The 16168-nt window shown below is 46.7% G+C and overlaps 1 protein-coding gene and 1 long non-coding RNA gene across 2 annotated transcripts in view; both read right to left on the bottom strand.

The window, feature by feature from the left end:
- The window catches only part of RPL38 (ribosomal protein L38), a 485012-nt gene that overhangs the window by 392342 nt on the left and 76502 nt on the right, over positions 1–16168 (bottom strand). The window lies entirely within an intron of this gene.
- The window catches only part of LOC135057995 (uncharacterized), a 47037-nt gene continuing 33803 nt past the window's right edge, over positions 2935–16168 (bottom strand). The window contains exon 2 of the long non-coding RNA XR_010244517.1: positions 2935–3804. This is a non-coding gene — a long non-coding RNA (uncharacterized LOC135057995). The remainder of the gene's footprint in view (positions 3805–16168) is intronic.

Genomic DNA, 16168 nt, shown 5'->3' with positions numbered 1-16168 from the left:
AGCAGCGTGGTGAGCGTAGCGAGACCACAAGGAGCTTAGTTCCACTCGCCCCCCTGCCGGCATTCTGACGGTCGGGATTCCGTACCAAAACCTTTCAAACAGTGGGCCCACATTAAGGCTAATATCTGGAGATCTCTCTGATCCCCAGTTATTAATCCATAAAAAATAATTTCCCCCCTATGTACCCCTTACTCCTATATGGAACAATTCTGATTTCCCACCTGTTTACATACTACCCGTAGGAAGCCATAGACAACAGTATCCCTTAAATTCCCTGCTGACTTTAGTTCACATGCGCTCTGCTTTCCCCTTTCAGCTCTACAACCGAAATCCCCTGCCCAACCCCTCAACGCCTTAGAATATTTTCAAATAACTTACTTTCTAAGCTCCTTGCCACTGGCTCCACTTCTCCATGATCTCACCTGTTTTGAGCTCCTCTGTAAGTACCATCCATTATACAGAGGAATGATTTCTCAAGTGCATGGCATCCTCATTGATGCTGCTCTTCCTGATTGCAACCCTCATGAGTCCTCCTGGGAAGTGGACCTTGGCCCAACACCCGGTGAAGAGGCTTGGGATGACATGAGATAAGCAATTGTTAAATCCTCTATTTCCACTTGCCTCTTATAATAAGCTATATTACCACTGGTACAATACCCAGTGTGGCTCTCCAGAATGTTTTCCACTGCCTTGCTCCTCTTTTGGAAACACTGTGTGCTCTGGGGTACTCTCGCTCATGTGTTGTGGACTTTTACCTGTACTTGATTGTTTTTGGACTTCTGTCCATAAACGCCTGTCAAACCTACTTGAAGCACCAAAGCCGAAAGACCCTTTTATCTTTCTCCTAGGCCACCCTCCTCCTCGTCTTTGCAAATATTCTGTTAGACTGCTGATCCACGTACTAGTCGCTGCTAAGAGCCTGCTCATAACTGAAAGAACCCCCTTCCACCTTCTTTCTCTGCCCTGAAATTGCTAATTTGGCATATTGCGACAAAGAAAAATATTACTTATCTCCATAATAGAGGCCACGTTTACTCAGGTATGGACCCCTTGGCTCTCTTCTGAAGCTACCCCATCACCTTTGCTTCCTGCAACCATCCCCCCTCTGTTTGACCCATGTGTGATGGGACAGTACGCCTTACTTTCTCCCACTCCTTTTTCCTGGACTTCTCACTTTGGTTATATGTTTTAGTCTCTCTTGTCATCCTTTTTGTATCCCCCTTTGCACCCTTTTTCTTTTATTTTTGCTTTTCTGATTGTAGTCTAGTGTTCTTCATGGTACTTTTCCTGTAATCCTGTTTCTCTTTGTATCTCTCTACCCTTCCCCCCTACTCCTTTTGTACCATTTTCCGTTCAACATACAGTAATGTTTATGACTGTCTTTAGTCTACCTGCAATAATGGCTCACCTGTATTGCTGCTCATTTTTGTTTTTTTCTGTCTACTTCTGTGAATAAAAAAAAAAAGAAAAGAAAAAGAATGTACTGTAGTCTAGGTATGGGGAAAGATATCCCCCAGCCTGGTTTTTTACTATTTTGATTAAGTGGATTAGGTGAAAGAAGATCCACATAGGGGCATTAATATGGAAGTCATAAATATTTGTAATGTTTTCATGTGTTTTTATTTACAGTATGTAGCATATTCACTTTTTGAACACTTAACATTGAACAGTGATTTGGGCAGAGGTGATCCCCTATAATGTTAGGGACCTGCCCGATGAAGTTACCTTGATAATTGGTGGACAGGCTAATAATATTGGCCAATTTTATACCAAAAACCTCAGCTATGATGTATAATTAAATTTGTTATTTTAATGGTTGTATTGTGCACCTGCTCTCGTTTCTATATTGTAGTACTAAATCTCAGCTAAGTATCACACCCCTTTATAAGTAGCTAGGGTGTGCAGTCCCGGCCTCTCCCCCCAATATATTCACCAGGTACTGACAGAGAGGATCCCTCTCCAGAAGATTAGCCATAGGCTACTATAATATAAATGCCATCTGGAGATAGTGTTACCTATCCAGGCCAAGCTCCATAATGCTTCCGTTTTTGAGGAGTATTTAATCATATATATGCACAAGAGTATTTCCTTGTGTTTATATGAAGAAGAAAAAAATCTCATTTGCATTTTCACCCTTTCTTGAAATTGCAATATAGAACACCTTTTTTGCCATCTGGGTTAAATATTTTTTAACATGATAGAATGAGTGAGAGAAATAATGGTATTTTCTGAAAAATACAAAGGGGGGAATTCAAATGTTTGAAAAGTCGGTTGGGTGTCTGTTTTTTCCTGTCTATTAGATAGGAAAAAACAGACACCCAACAGACTTTTAAAACATTTGAATTCCCCCTAAAGTCTTCTAAATAAAACGAAGGTACAATTTGTGTGAGTACCAGTGGCGGCTGCTGTCCCTGGGCTGCAGTTCTGACCACACATGGCAGGGGGGAGCTGGTTAGCACATAAAAACATACATGTGATGTTGTATGTAATATATGTGCTGGCTTGCCTTACCCAGGGATCAGCAACCGCCGCTCTGTGTATCACTAACCTGCTGCCACTGCATGGGAGATATCACTCTGCTTGTCTATCATTTTCTATAAGCCTGCCCCCCGATTCCTGTATGCCAGTGGGAGTTAGGGGGCGGGCTTATAGTGTGTACAGAGGTAATTTCGGGCTGAGAGGGGGTGTAGAGCGAACAATTTAATTTGTAGTATTTTGTTTCTTTTTAATCTTTGTAGTTGATTCAGACATGAATAAGGATTCCTAATGACACATAATCAGTGTCTTACCAACATGTATAAATAACTTCCATGTTTTTATTTTGTATTTATGAAACTCTATATCGTATCCTATACAAACTTTCATGTATTATATATTTGATGATATTCCCAATTACTGCATTATTTTATGAAGAATATGGACTGCCAGACACTGTTGGTTTAAATTTGTTCTTTATTGTAACATTCATTACTTTAGTAAATACATTTTAAAAAAACAAAAACCTCATCACAATGGTAAGAAAACCGGCAGTAGCAAAGGGGTACATACAGCAGGAAAAATAACACTTTGATTGCTTCTCTATGGGAGGTTTTCCTGCCTGGATTACCTGCATAGTATTAGTACTAATTAGGCTAATGGAACCACTGTGTTTCAATAGTATAGAAGATGCAGACAATTCTCGCTTGATATGATTGGGAGGTATGAATAGGTTAATTTATTTGTTCCACAGCTGATATGTTATTTTCTTAATGTTCCCCCACCAACAAGATATCAGTGACTTTATGTTAGCTACTGCTCTGTGCAATTCACATCTGCTGGCACATGCCTAATGACGTAGATGAGGGCTGCACCTTTGTTCCCAAACAGCATGGATTTTGCAGTTTCAGGTAATGCTATATACATACTAGTACTAGAGAGTCTGTCTTGCCAACAATTACACATGTAAGGGGTTTAATTGTAGAACATACACAATAGGTCTTTTACATTAAACATTTAGAAGAAAAATTGCCTGCAGTGTTGGAAATATACTTTAAATAAAGTCTCACTTGTAAATACTGTAAACCTGCAAGTCTTATAGAAATTACATTACGGCATTTGGCTAACTAATGAAATGCAATCAGAAGCACAGTAACTCACAAGTGAAGCAGCTCATTGTCATTTTTAATTAAATGTTATAAAACATGAAAAATAATTAATGCCACAGCGTAATATGCTATTATCGGCATCCCTCATTGAGTACTGCTTGCGTGCTGGTTCCGTGTGATTGGATAGGCTCTATGATAAATCTTTCATAATCCCAAAACCCTGCAAAATAAGTAACAATTCAAGTCGTCTTCTTTCAGCAATGTAAGTCCTTGCAGAAATACATGTGCAAATATAATTGATAAACAGAAGAAATGTCCTCTGGACATACATTTGATCATGCCTATACTAAAAAGACTTTGAAAACAATACAATATAAAGTATGAACACAATAAATTTACAATAGTGTAGCACCGCTTTTCTCGCTAAGATATTGGTCAAATAAATCAATCTGAATGGTTTATAAATTGATTTCCCTGCATGCGATCAGAATTCACTCCAAAAAATAGGATTTTGGTTACCTACCGGTAAATCCTTTTCTCGTAGTCCATAGAGAATGCTGGGGTCCACATTAGTACCATGGTGTATAGACGGGTCCACCAGGAGCCATTGGAAACTTTAAGAGTTTGAGAGTGTGGGCTGGCTCCTCCCTCTATGCCCTTCCTACCAGACTCAGGGGCAGATTTATTAAGCCTGGTGAAGTGATAAAGTGGAAGGTGATAACGCATCAGCCAGTCAGCTCCTAACTGTCATTTTTCAAACCCAGCCTGTAACATGGAAGTTAGGAGCTGATTGGTTGGTGCGTTATCACCTTCCACTTTATCACTTCACTAGGCTTAATAAATCTGCCCCCTAGTCTAGAAACTGTGCCCAAGGAGACGGACATCTTTGAGAGAAGGATTTAACACAGATAGTGGCGAGATTCACACCAGCTCATACATACAAGGCATATCAAGCTAATTTAGCTTGAAAACTCAGCAACGGCTGAAACATTACTTACCAAGTAACAATGCAGTACTTAACTAATACGAAGTGGCACTGAACCATAGAATGAAAGCAGGAAAATGAAGCGCCCAGCATCCTCTACAGACTACGAGAAAAGGATTTACCGGTAGGTAACCAAAATCCTATTTTCTCTGACGTCCTAGTGGATGCTGGGAACTCCGTAAGGACCATGGGGAATAGCGGCTCCGCAGGAGACTGGGCACAAAAGTAAAAGCTTTATGACTAGCTGGTGTGCACTGGCTCCTCCCCCTATGACCCTCCTCCAAGCCTCAGTTAGATTTTTGTGCCCGGCCGAGAAGGGTGCATGCTAGGTAGCTCTCCAGAGCTGCTTAGAGTAAAAGTTTTAAATAGGTTTTTTTTATTTTCAGTGAGACCTGCTGGCAACAGGCTCACTGCATCGTGGGACTAAGGGGAGAAGAAGCGAACTCACCTGAATGCAGAGTGGATTGGGCTTCTTGGCTACTGGACATTAGCTCCAGAGGGACGATCACAGGTTCAGCCTGGATGGGTCCCGGAGCCGCGCCGCCGGCCCCCTTACAGAGCCAGAAGAGCGAAGAGGTCCGGAAAAATCGGCGGCAGAAGACGTTCCTGTCTTCAATAAGGTAGCGCACAGCACTGCAGCTGTGCGCCATTGCTCTCAGCACACTTCACACTCCGGTCACTGAGGGTGCAGGGCGCTGGGGGGGAGCGCCCTGAGACGCAATAAAACATGTTTTAAACCTTATATGGCTAAAGAAATGCATCACATATAGCTCCTGGGCTATATGGATGCATTTAACCCCTGCCAGTTTTCCTAAAAAAAAAAAAAAAAGCGGGAGAAAAGGCCGCCGAAAAGGGGGCGGAGCCTATCTCCTCAGCACACAAGCGCCATTTTCCCTCACAGCTCCGCTGGAAGGACGGCTCCCTGACTCTCCCCTGCAGTCCTGCTACAGAATCAGGGTAAAACAAGAGAGGGGGGGCACTAATTGGCAGAAAATACATATACAGCAGCTATAGAAGGGAGAAACACTTATATAAGGTTATCCCTGCATATATATAGCGCTCTGGTGTGTGCTGGCAAACTCTCCCTCTGTCTCCCCAAAGGGCTCGTGGGGTCCTGTCCTCTATCAGAGCATTCCCTGTGTGTGTGCTGTGTGTCGACATGTATGAGGAGGAAAATGATGTGGAGGCGGAGCAATTGCCTGTAATAGTGATGTCACCCCCTAGGGAGTCGACACCTGACTGGATGGTCGTATGGAAGGAATTACGTGACAGTGTCAGCACTTTGCAAAAAACTGTTGACGACATGAGACAGCCGGCAAATCAGTTAGTGCCTGTCCAGGCGTCTCAAACACCGTCAGGGGCTCTAAAGCGCCCGTTACCTCAGATGGTCGACACAGACCCAGACACGGATACTAACTCCAGTGTCGACGGTGACGAGACAAACGTAATGTCCAGTAGGGCCACACGTTACATGATCACGGCAATGAAGGAGGCTTTGAACATTTCTGATACTACAAGTACCACAAAAAAGGGTATTATGTGGGGTGTGAAAAAACTACCCATAGTTTTTCCTGAATCAGATGAATTAAATGAGGTGTGTGACAAAGCGTGGGTTTCCCCCGATAAAAAACTGCTGATTTCTAATAAATTATTGGCATTATACCCTTTCCCGCCAGAGGTTAGGGCGCGTTGGGAAACACCCCCTAGGGTAGATAAGGCGCTCACACGCTTATCAAAACAAGTGGCGTTACCGTCTCCTGATACGGCCGCCCTCAAGGAACCAGCTGATAGAAAGCTGGAAAATATCCTAAAAGGTATATACACACATACTGGTGTTATACTACGACCAGCAATCGCCTCAGCCTGGATGTGCAGCGCTGGAGTGGCTTGGTCGGATTCCCTGACTGAAAATATTGATACCCTGGATAGGGACAGTATATTATTGACTATAGAGCATTTAAAGGATGCATTACTATATATGCGAGATGCACAGAGGGATATTAGCACCCTGGCATCAAGAGTAAGTGCGTTGTCCATTTCTGCCAGAAGAAGTTTATGGACACGACAGTGGTCAGGTGATGCGGATTCAAAACGGCATATGGAAGTTTTGCCGTATAAAGGGGAGGAGTTATTTGGGGTCGGTCTATCAGACCTGGTGGCCACGGCGACGGCTGGGAAATCCACCTTTTTACCCCAGGTCACCTCTCAGCAGAAAAAGACACCGTCTTTTCAAACTCAGTCCTTTCGTCCCCATAAGGGCAAGCAGGCAAAAGGCCACTCATTTCTGCCCCGGGGCAGAGGAAGGGGAAAAAGACTGCAGCAAGCAGCCTCTTCCCAGGATCAGAAGCCCTCCCCCGCTTCTGCCAAGTCTTCAGCATGACGCTGGGGCTTTACAAGCGGACTCAGGCACGGTGGGGGCCCGTCTCAAAAATTTCAACGCGCAGTGGGCTCACTCGCAAGTGGACCCCTGGATCCTGCAGGTAGTATCACAGGGGTACAAATTGGAATTCGAGACGTCTCCCCCTCGCCGGTTCCTGAAGTCTGCTCTACCAACGTCTCCCTCCGACAGGGAGGCAGTATTGGAAGCTATTCACAAGCTGTATTCCCAGCAGGTGATAATCAAGGTACCCCTCCTACAACAGGGAAAGGGGTATTATTCCACGCTGTTTGTGGTACCGAAGCCGGACGGCTCGGTGAGACCGATTTTAAATCTGAAATCATTGAACACTTACATAAAAAGGTTAAAATTCAAGATGGAATCACTCAGAGCAGTGATAGCGAAACTGGAAGAAGGGGACTATATGGTGTCTCTGGACATCAAAGATGCTTATCTCCATGTCCCAATCTACCCTTCTCACCAAGGGTACCTCAGGTTTGTGGTACAGAACTGTCATTATGTTAGGGTCTCCTGCCCTGTGCTGCCACGTCGTCATGGCAACCGGGAGACAAGTGCTAGTGGAGTAACCTGAGCGCAGCTGATACTCCGGTTCGGGTCTTTTGCTGTGCAGTGGTTATAGGCTCTGTGCACGGCAGGGGATCCGGTGCTGGTTTTTGTGCTCACAGTCTGTGAGGTCTGAGTGGGGCGTGGACAGCACCTGCTTTATAAGGCCTCTTTTCAGGGTAAGCAGATGCTGCTGAATCTTTGTTGGTTAGTCAGTTCATGAAAGTTAGCCAGTACTGTGTAGCTTTGTATTTGTTTGTTGCTTACTGCAAATAGGCCTGGGGATTTGGTATTACACTCTGCCAATCCAGACCTAGCAGTAAGACTGGAGTCAGTCGTTTAGCTTGCTGGGGTTCTGTTACTACTCTGTGAACTTAGCAAGTTTGCGGCTGTATTCTAAGACTTGCCTGTCTAATCCTGTCTCACTGTGCTAGGTGTCAGGGGTCAGTTTAGTGGCAGTAAGCTAAAACCTGTGCACTGCAAGTGAGAATCAGGATTGTGGAGTCTCTCCTTGTGTCTATCATTCCATCTCTGACCAAGGAGTTTACTGCCACACCCGTTGGTAACCCTTTAGGGTTTTGCTGTTGCCCTTAGCAACAGCATTTCGGGTTCTCTACGTATTAAAACACAACATCTTGCTATTTCCATCTGAGCAGTTCTAATACAAGGGAGATACCCAGTTCCTTAGCCTCTGGGCTTCTCTGTTCACTTTGTGTGTATTTTGTTACCCTATCACCTTCTGTGTACGTTATGTCATATTCCCCAGTTTGTCTGTGAGTCCATTTGTTTTGCATAACAGTTCAAACACCAGTACATTCCTGCAGACACTGGAGTGCATAACAGTTCTGACACCAGTACTTTCCTGCAGGCACTGGTGTGCATAACATATTCAGCAGCCTAATACTCCTGTTGAAATTTTGTGGGAATATGGAGCATACCCCTCAAAATACGTTGCAACAGGTGGTCGATCAGGTGCAGGTCCTGACTCGACAATTTAATGATTTGTCCATTAAAATGCACACCTCCCAGGCTGCTGGCGGAGCTCCCGCAGCAGCAGCACCTGCAGGGGTTAAGGAGCCGAAAGTAAATCTCCCGGATCGTTTTTCTGGAGATCGCTCGCAGTTCTTTTGTTTCAAGGAGAGCTGCAAGCTATACTTCCGGCTTAGGCCTCAGTCTTCTGGGTCGGAGATTCAGCGGGTGGGCATAGTGATTTCCTTGCTACACGGAGACCCACAGGTCTGGGCATATGGGTTGCAGCCTGACTGTCCGTCGCTTAAAAGTGTTGATGCTTTTTTACGGCACTGGGCATGTTGTATGATGACCCTGACAAGACGGCCTCAGCCGAGGCTCAGATTTCGATCCTTAAGCAAGGGCGAAGGCCAGTTGAGGTTTACTGTACGGAGTTTCGGAGGTTGGCCCATGATACCCAGTGGAATGACCCAGCCCTGAGACACCAGTACCGAAGAGGTCTTTCTAACCAGATAAAGGACCAACTGGTACAATATCCCTTGCCTGATAGCTTGGATCAGCTCATGCAGTTATCCATCCGGGTGGATAGACGGCTGAGAGAGCGTAGGCTTGAAAGGGAGACTGAGATTTCCTTCCTTCCCAAGGGAACCTCAGACTCTGAGGAATTTTCTGAGGAGCCTATGCAGATTGGGGCTACCCGCCTCTCCTCGCGTGAGAAGACGCGGAGGAGACAGCAGGGCTTGTGTTTGTACTGTGGGAATAAAGGTCATGTGGTAGTATCATGCCCAGAAAAGCCGGAAAACTTCAGGGCCTGAGGGTGATGGGAAATATCCTGTCAGGCCAGAAGTCAGAATTTCCCAAGAAGACTTTTATCATTCCGGTGACCTTGAAGATCCTCGGTCAAACTGTCAAGACTGAGGCCTTTGTGGACAGTGGGGCCGACGGGGTTTTTATGGACCGCCAATTCGCCCTGAAACACTCTGTTCCCTTAGTACCCTTGGCATCGGAAATTGAGATTTGTGGGTTAAACGGGGAACCATTATCCCAAGGTAAAATTACCTCTTGCACTAGCCAGATTTCTTTGTTTATTGGAGCCACACACTGAAAAATTGTCCTTTTATGTGACTGTCTGTACTTTTGCCCCATTGGTGTTGGGGTTACCCTGGTTAAGGGCCCACAATCCTCAATTTGACTGGGTCTCTGGGGAGATTCTTAGTTGGGGTACTGATTGTTTCAGGAGTTGCTTGAGCCTTCCAGTCAGGCTCTCGCAGCTAAGTTTGCCAGGATTGCCAGGGTGTTATGCAGATTTTGCGGACGTGTTCTCCAAAAAAGTTGCAGAGGTACTACCTCCCCATCGCCCCTATGACTGTGCCATTGATTTGTTGCCAAATGCTAAGCTTCCCAAGAGCAGGTTGTACTCCCTGTCACGTCCTGAGACTCGGGCTATGGCAGAGTACATTCAGGAGAACTTGGCTAAGGGATTTATCAGACCTTCACAGTCTCCAGTTGGGTCGGGGTTCTTCTTCGTGGGTAAAAAGGACGGTTCGTTGCGACCCTGCATCGACTTCAGGGAATTGAACCGTATCACGATTAAAAACTCATACCCACTGCCTCTCATTTCGGTCTTGTTTGACCAGCTTCGTACTGCCACCATTTTTTCTAAGATTGACCTACGCGGTGCGTACAATCTAATCCGAATAAGAGAGGGGGATGAATGGAAGACTGCCTTTAATACCCACTCAGGGCATTATGAATATTTGGTGATGCCTTTTGGGCTCTGTAATGCCCCGGCAGTCTTCCAGGATTTCATGAATGATGTGCTCAGGGAATATTTGGATAGATTCTTAGTTGTATACTTAGATGACATCCTAATCTTCTCCCATTCCCTGGAGGAACATCGGAAGCATGTACGCTTAGTCCTCCAGAAACTCAGAGACCACCGGCTTGGGGCGAAGCTGGAGAAGTGCGAATTTGAAGTTCAGCAAATCGCATTTCTAGGATATATTATCTCCCCAGAAGGTTTCCAAATGGAGGGTTCCAAGGTACAGGCAGTCCTGGATTGGGTGCAGCCCTCTAGTTTGAAGGCGCTTCAGCGTTTCCTGGGCTTTGCGAATTTTTATAGACGATTTATCGCTGGATTTTCGTCTATAGTGGCGCCCTTGGTGGCACTCACTAAGAAAGGGGCGGATGTTGCTCACTGGTCTTGTGAGGCTAAAGCGGCTTTTGCCCGTCTCAAAAGGGCATTTGTTTCGGCCAAGGTGCTGCGACACCCAGATCCAGAGCGTCCTTTTGTGGTGGAGGTGGATGCCTCTGAGATGGGTATTGGGGCAGTGCTTTCTCAGATGGGAGTGTCTGATAATCGCCTTCATCCCTGTGCTTACTTTTCCCGTAAATTTTCGCCTGCTGAGATGAATTATGACGTGGGTAACCGGGAATTGTTGGCTATTAAGGATGCACTCGAGGAGTGGAGACACTGGCTTGAGGGGGCTAAGTTTGTGGTCTCAATTCTCACTGACCATAAGAATCTGGCATATTTAGAGTCAGCGAAGCGTCTCAATGCCAGGCAGGCACGATGGGCTTTGTTTTTTGCTCGCTTTAATTTTTTGATAACATATCGCCCTGGGTCAAAAAACATCAAGGCTGATGCGCTCTCGCGGAGTTTTGCTCCAATCCAGGAGACCACCGAGGAGCCGTTGCCCATTGTTTCCCCATCATGTATTAAAGTGGGCATTACCCAGGACCTCTTATCATTAGTCCTTAGAGCACAGGAGCAGGCTCCTCCAGACCTTCCGGTAGGTCTTTTGTTTGTGCCTCCTAGGTTAAGACAGCGAGTGTTCCTGGAATTCCATGCCAAGAAGTCGGCAGGTCACCCGGGTATTGCCAGAACTCGGGAGTTGCTATCTAGGGCGGTGTGGTGGCCCTCGGTGGCTAAGGATGTGGATCAGTGGGTTCGGGCATGTGACATCTGTGCCCGAAATAAGACTCCTAGAGGGGTTCCTGTTGGCCCATTACATCCACTCTCTATCCCATCTAAGCCATGGACCCACATTTCAATGGATTTTGTGGTGGACTTGCCCAAATCCTCGGGGATGACAGCCATCTGGGTTGTCGTTGACAGGTTTTCGAAGATGGCGCACTTCGTTCCACTGGTTGGGCTGCCATCAGCCAGACGCCTGTCTGAATTATTTATGCTGCATGTTGTGCGTCTCCACGGGTTGCCACTTGATGTGGTCTCTGACCGCGGATCCCAGTTTGTGGCCAAATTCTGGAGGGCATTTTGTTCCGATCTCCAGATTTCTGTCAGCTTGTCGTCAGGCTACCATCCGCAGTCTAATGGGCAGACTGAAAGGGTGAACCAGTCCTTGGAGCAGTTCCTCAGGTGTTATGTCTCCAAGTGTCAGACTGACTGGGTTGCTCATCTGTCCATGGCGGAGTTTGCCTATAACAACGCGGCTCACTCTGCTACAGGGATCTCTCCCTTCCTTTGTGTGTATGGGCATCATCCTAAGGCCAATTCTTTTGACCCCCTGGACTCCACGCCTGGTGGTTCCTCTGTGGTTTCGGTCCTTAGAGGTATTTGGCGGAAAGTGAAGAAAGCCCTTGTGTCTGTGTCATTAGTGACCAAAAGGGTTTTTGATAAGCGGAAAAGACCCTGCAGCTTCAAATTAGGAGACTTCGTCTGGTTGTCAACCAAGAATTTGAAGTTGAGACAGCCATCTCATAAGTTAGGCCCCCGGTTCATCGGCCCTTATAAGATCACCAGGGTTATCAATCCGGTGGTATTTCAGTTAGATCTGCCCCGTTCTTTGGGTATCAATAAAACATTTCATTGTTCCCTTTTAAAACGGGCGATTAGTAATCCTTCTTCCAGTGGAAGACCTTCCCCTCTTCTGATACGTGGCCAGAGGGAGTTTGTTGTTGAAAGGATTCTTGACTCCAAGGTGGTTCGGGGTCGGCTGTCATTTTTGGTGCACTGGAAGGGGTATGGCCCGGAGGAGCGGTCGTGGGTGCGCAGTTGTGATCTTCATGCCCCCAGACTGATACGCTCTTTCTTCTCGCAGTTCCCCGATAAACCCGGTGGTAGGGGTTCTTTGACCCCTCGTCAGAGGGGGGGTACTGTTAGGGTCTCCTGCCCTGTGCTGCCACGTCGTCATGGCAACCGGGAGACAAGTGCTAGTGGAGTAACCTGAGCGCAGCTGATACTCCGGTTTGGGTCTTTTGCTGTGCAGTGGTTATAGGCTCTGTGCACGGCAGGGGATCCGGTGCTGGTTTTTGTGCTCACAGTCTGTGAGGTCTGAGTGGGGCGTGGACAGCACCTGCTTTATAAGGCCTCTTTTCAGGGTAAGCAGATGCTGCTGAATCTTTGTTGGTTAGTCAGTTCATGAAAGTTAGCCAGTACTGTGTAGCTTTGTATTTGTTTGTTGCTTACTGCAAATAGGCCTGGGGATTTGGTATTACACTCTGCCAATCCAGACCTAGCAGTAAGACTGGAGTCAGTCGTTTAGCTTGCTGGGGTTCTGTTACTACTCTGTGAACTTAGCAAGTTTGCGGCTGTATTCTAAGACTTGCCTGTCTAATCCTGTCTCACTGTGCTAGGTGTCAGGGGTCAGTTTAGTGGCAGTAAGCTAAAACCTGTGCACTGCAAGTGAGAATCAGGATTGTGGAGTCTCTCCTTGTGTCTATCATTCCATCTCTGACCAAGGAGTTTACTGCCACACCCGTTGGTAACCCTTTAGGGTTTTGCTGTTGCCCTTAGCAACAGCATTTCGGGTTCTCTACGTATTAAAACACAACATCTTGCTATTTCCATCTGAGCAGTTCTAATACAAGGGAGATACCCAGTTCCTTAGCCTCTGGGCTTCTCTGTTCACTTTGTGTGTATTTTGTTACCCTATCACCTTCTGTGTACGTTATGTCATATTCCCCAGTTTGTCTGTGAGTCCATTTGTTTTGCATAACAGTTCAAACACCAGTACATTCCTGCAGACACTGGAGTGCATAACAGTTCTGACACCAGTACTTTCCTGCAGGCACTGGTGTGCATAACATATTATCAGTTTCAGACGCTGCCGTTTGGATTGTCCACGGCACCACGGGTCTTTACCAAGGTAATGGCCGAAATTATGATTCTTCTTCGAAGAAAAGGCGTCTTAATTATCCCTTACTTGGACGATCTCCTGATAAGGGCAAGGTCCAGGGAACAGTTAGAGGTCGGAGTAGCACTATCTCAGGCGGTGCTACGTCAGCACGGGTGGATTCTAAATATTCCAAAATCGCAGCTGATTCCAACAACACGTCTACTGTTCCTAGGGATGATTCTGGACACAGTCCAGAAAAAGGTGTTTCTCCCGGAGGAGAAGGCCAGGGAGTTATCCGAGCTAGTCAGGAACCTCCTGAAACCAGGACAAGTGTCAGTGCATCAATGCACAAGGGTCCTGGGAAAGATGGTGGCTTCTTACGAAGCGATTCCATTCGGAAGATTCCATGCAAGAACGTTTCAGTGGGATCTGCTGGACAAATGGTCCGGATCGCATCTTCAGATGCATCAGCGGATAACCCTATCTCCAAGGACAAGGGTGTCTCTCCTGTGGTGGTTGCAGAGTGCTCATCTTCTAGAGGGCCGCAGATTCGGCATTCAGGACTGGATTCTGGTGACCACGGATGCCAGCCTGAGAGGCTGGGGAGCAGTCACACAGGGAAGAAATTTCCAGGGCTTGTGGTCAAGCATGGAAACGTCTCTTCACATAAATATCCTGGAACTAAGGGCAATTTACAATGCCCTAAGTCAAGCAAGGCCTCTGCTTCAGGGTCAGTCGGTTTTGATCCAATCGGACAACATCACGGCAGTCGCCCACGTAAACAGACAGGGCGGCACAAGAAGCAGAAGGGCAATGGCAGAAGCTGCAAGAATTCTTCGCTGGGCGGAAAATCATGTGACAGCACTGTCAGCGGTGTTCATTCCGGGAGTGGACAACTGGGAAGCAGACTTCCTCAGTAGACACGACCTCCACCCGGGGGAGTGGGGACTTCACCCAGAAGTCTTCCACGTGATTGTAAACCGTTGGGAAAAACCAAAGGTGGACATGATGGCATCTCGTCTTAACAAGAAACTAGACAGATATTGCGCCAGGTCAAGGGACCCTCAGGCAATAGCGGTGGACGCTCTGGTAACACCGTGGGTGTACCAGTCAGTGTATGTGTTCCCTCCTCTGCCTCTCATACCCAAAGTACTGAGAATCATAAGAAGGAGAGGAGTAAGAACTATACTCGTGGCTCCGGATTGGCCAAGAAGGACTTGGTACCCGGAACTTCAAGAAATGCTCACGGAGGACCCGTGGCCTCTACCTCTCAGAAAGGACCTGCTCCAGCAGGGACCTTGTCTGTTCCAAGACTTACCGCGGCTGCGTTTGACGGCATGGAGGTTGAACGCCGGATCCTGAAGGAAAAAGGCATTCCAGATGAAGTCATCCCTACCCTGGTCAAGGCCAGGAAGGATGTAACCGCAAAACATTATCACCGCATTTGGCGGAAATATGTTGCGTGGTGTGAGGCCAAGAAGGCCCCTACAGAGGAATTTCAACTGGGTCGTTTCCTGCATTTCCTGCAAACAGGACTATCTATGGGCCTAAAATTAGGGTCCATTAAGGTTCAAATTTCGGCCCTGTCAATCTTCTTCCAAAAAGAACTGGCTTCAGTGCCTGAAGTTCAGACGTTTGTCAAAGGGGTACTGCATATACAGCCTCCTTTTGTGCCTCCAGTGGCACCTTGGGATCTCAATGTAGTGTTGAGTCTCCTAAAATCACATTGGTTTGAACCACTCACCACTGTGGAATTGAAATATCTCACATGGAAAGTGGTCATGCTGTTAGCCCTGGCTTCAGCCAGGCGTGTCTCAGAATTGGCGGCTTTATCATATAAAAGCCCTTACCTAATTTTTCATTCAGACAGGGCAGAACTGAGGACTCGCCCTCAATTTCTCCCTAAGGTGGTTTCAGCGTTTCACATGAACCAGCCTATTGTGGTACCTGCGGCTACTAGGGACTTGGAGGACTCCAAGTTGCTGGACGTAGTCAGGGCCCTGAAAATATGTTTCCAGGACGGCTGGAGTCAGAAAATCTGACTCGCTGTTTATCCTGTATGCACCCAACAAGCTGGTTGCTCCTGCTTCTAAGCAGACGATTGCTCGTTGGATTTGTAGTACAATTCAGCTTGCACATTCTGTGGCAGGCCTGCCACAGCCAAAATCTGTAAAAGCCCATTCCACAAGGAAAGTGGGCTCATCTTGGGCGGCTGCCCGAGGGGTCTCGGCTTTACAACTTTGCCGAGCAGCTACTTGGTCAGGGGCAAACACGTTTGCTAAATTTTACAAATTCGATACCCTGGCTGAGGAGGACCTGGAGTTCTCTCATTCGGTGCTGCAGAGTCATCCGCACTCTCCCGCCCGTTTGGGAGCTTTGGTATAATCCCCATGGTCCTTACGGAGTTCCCAGCATCCACTAGGACGTCAGAGAAAATAAGAATTTACTTACCGATAATTCTATTTCTCATAGTCCGTAGTGGATGCTGGGCGCCAATCCCAAGTGCGGATTGTCTGCAATACTTGTATATAGTTATTGTTACAAAAATCGGGTTGTTTATTGTTGTGAGCCATCTTTTCAGAGGCTCCTACGTTTATCATACTGTTAACTG

Source organism: Pseudophryne corroboree, chromosome 3 (genome assembly GCF_028390025.1).
Source record: "Pseudophryne corroboree isolate aPseCor3 chromosome 3, aPseCor3.hap2, whole genome shotgun sequence".
Classification (NCBI taxonomy): Eukaryota; Metazoa; Chordata; class Amphibia; order Anura; family Myobatrachidae; genus Pseudophryne; species Pseudophryne corroboree.
This window is presented reverse-complemented; position numbering and strand designations above follow the sequence as displayed.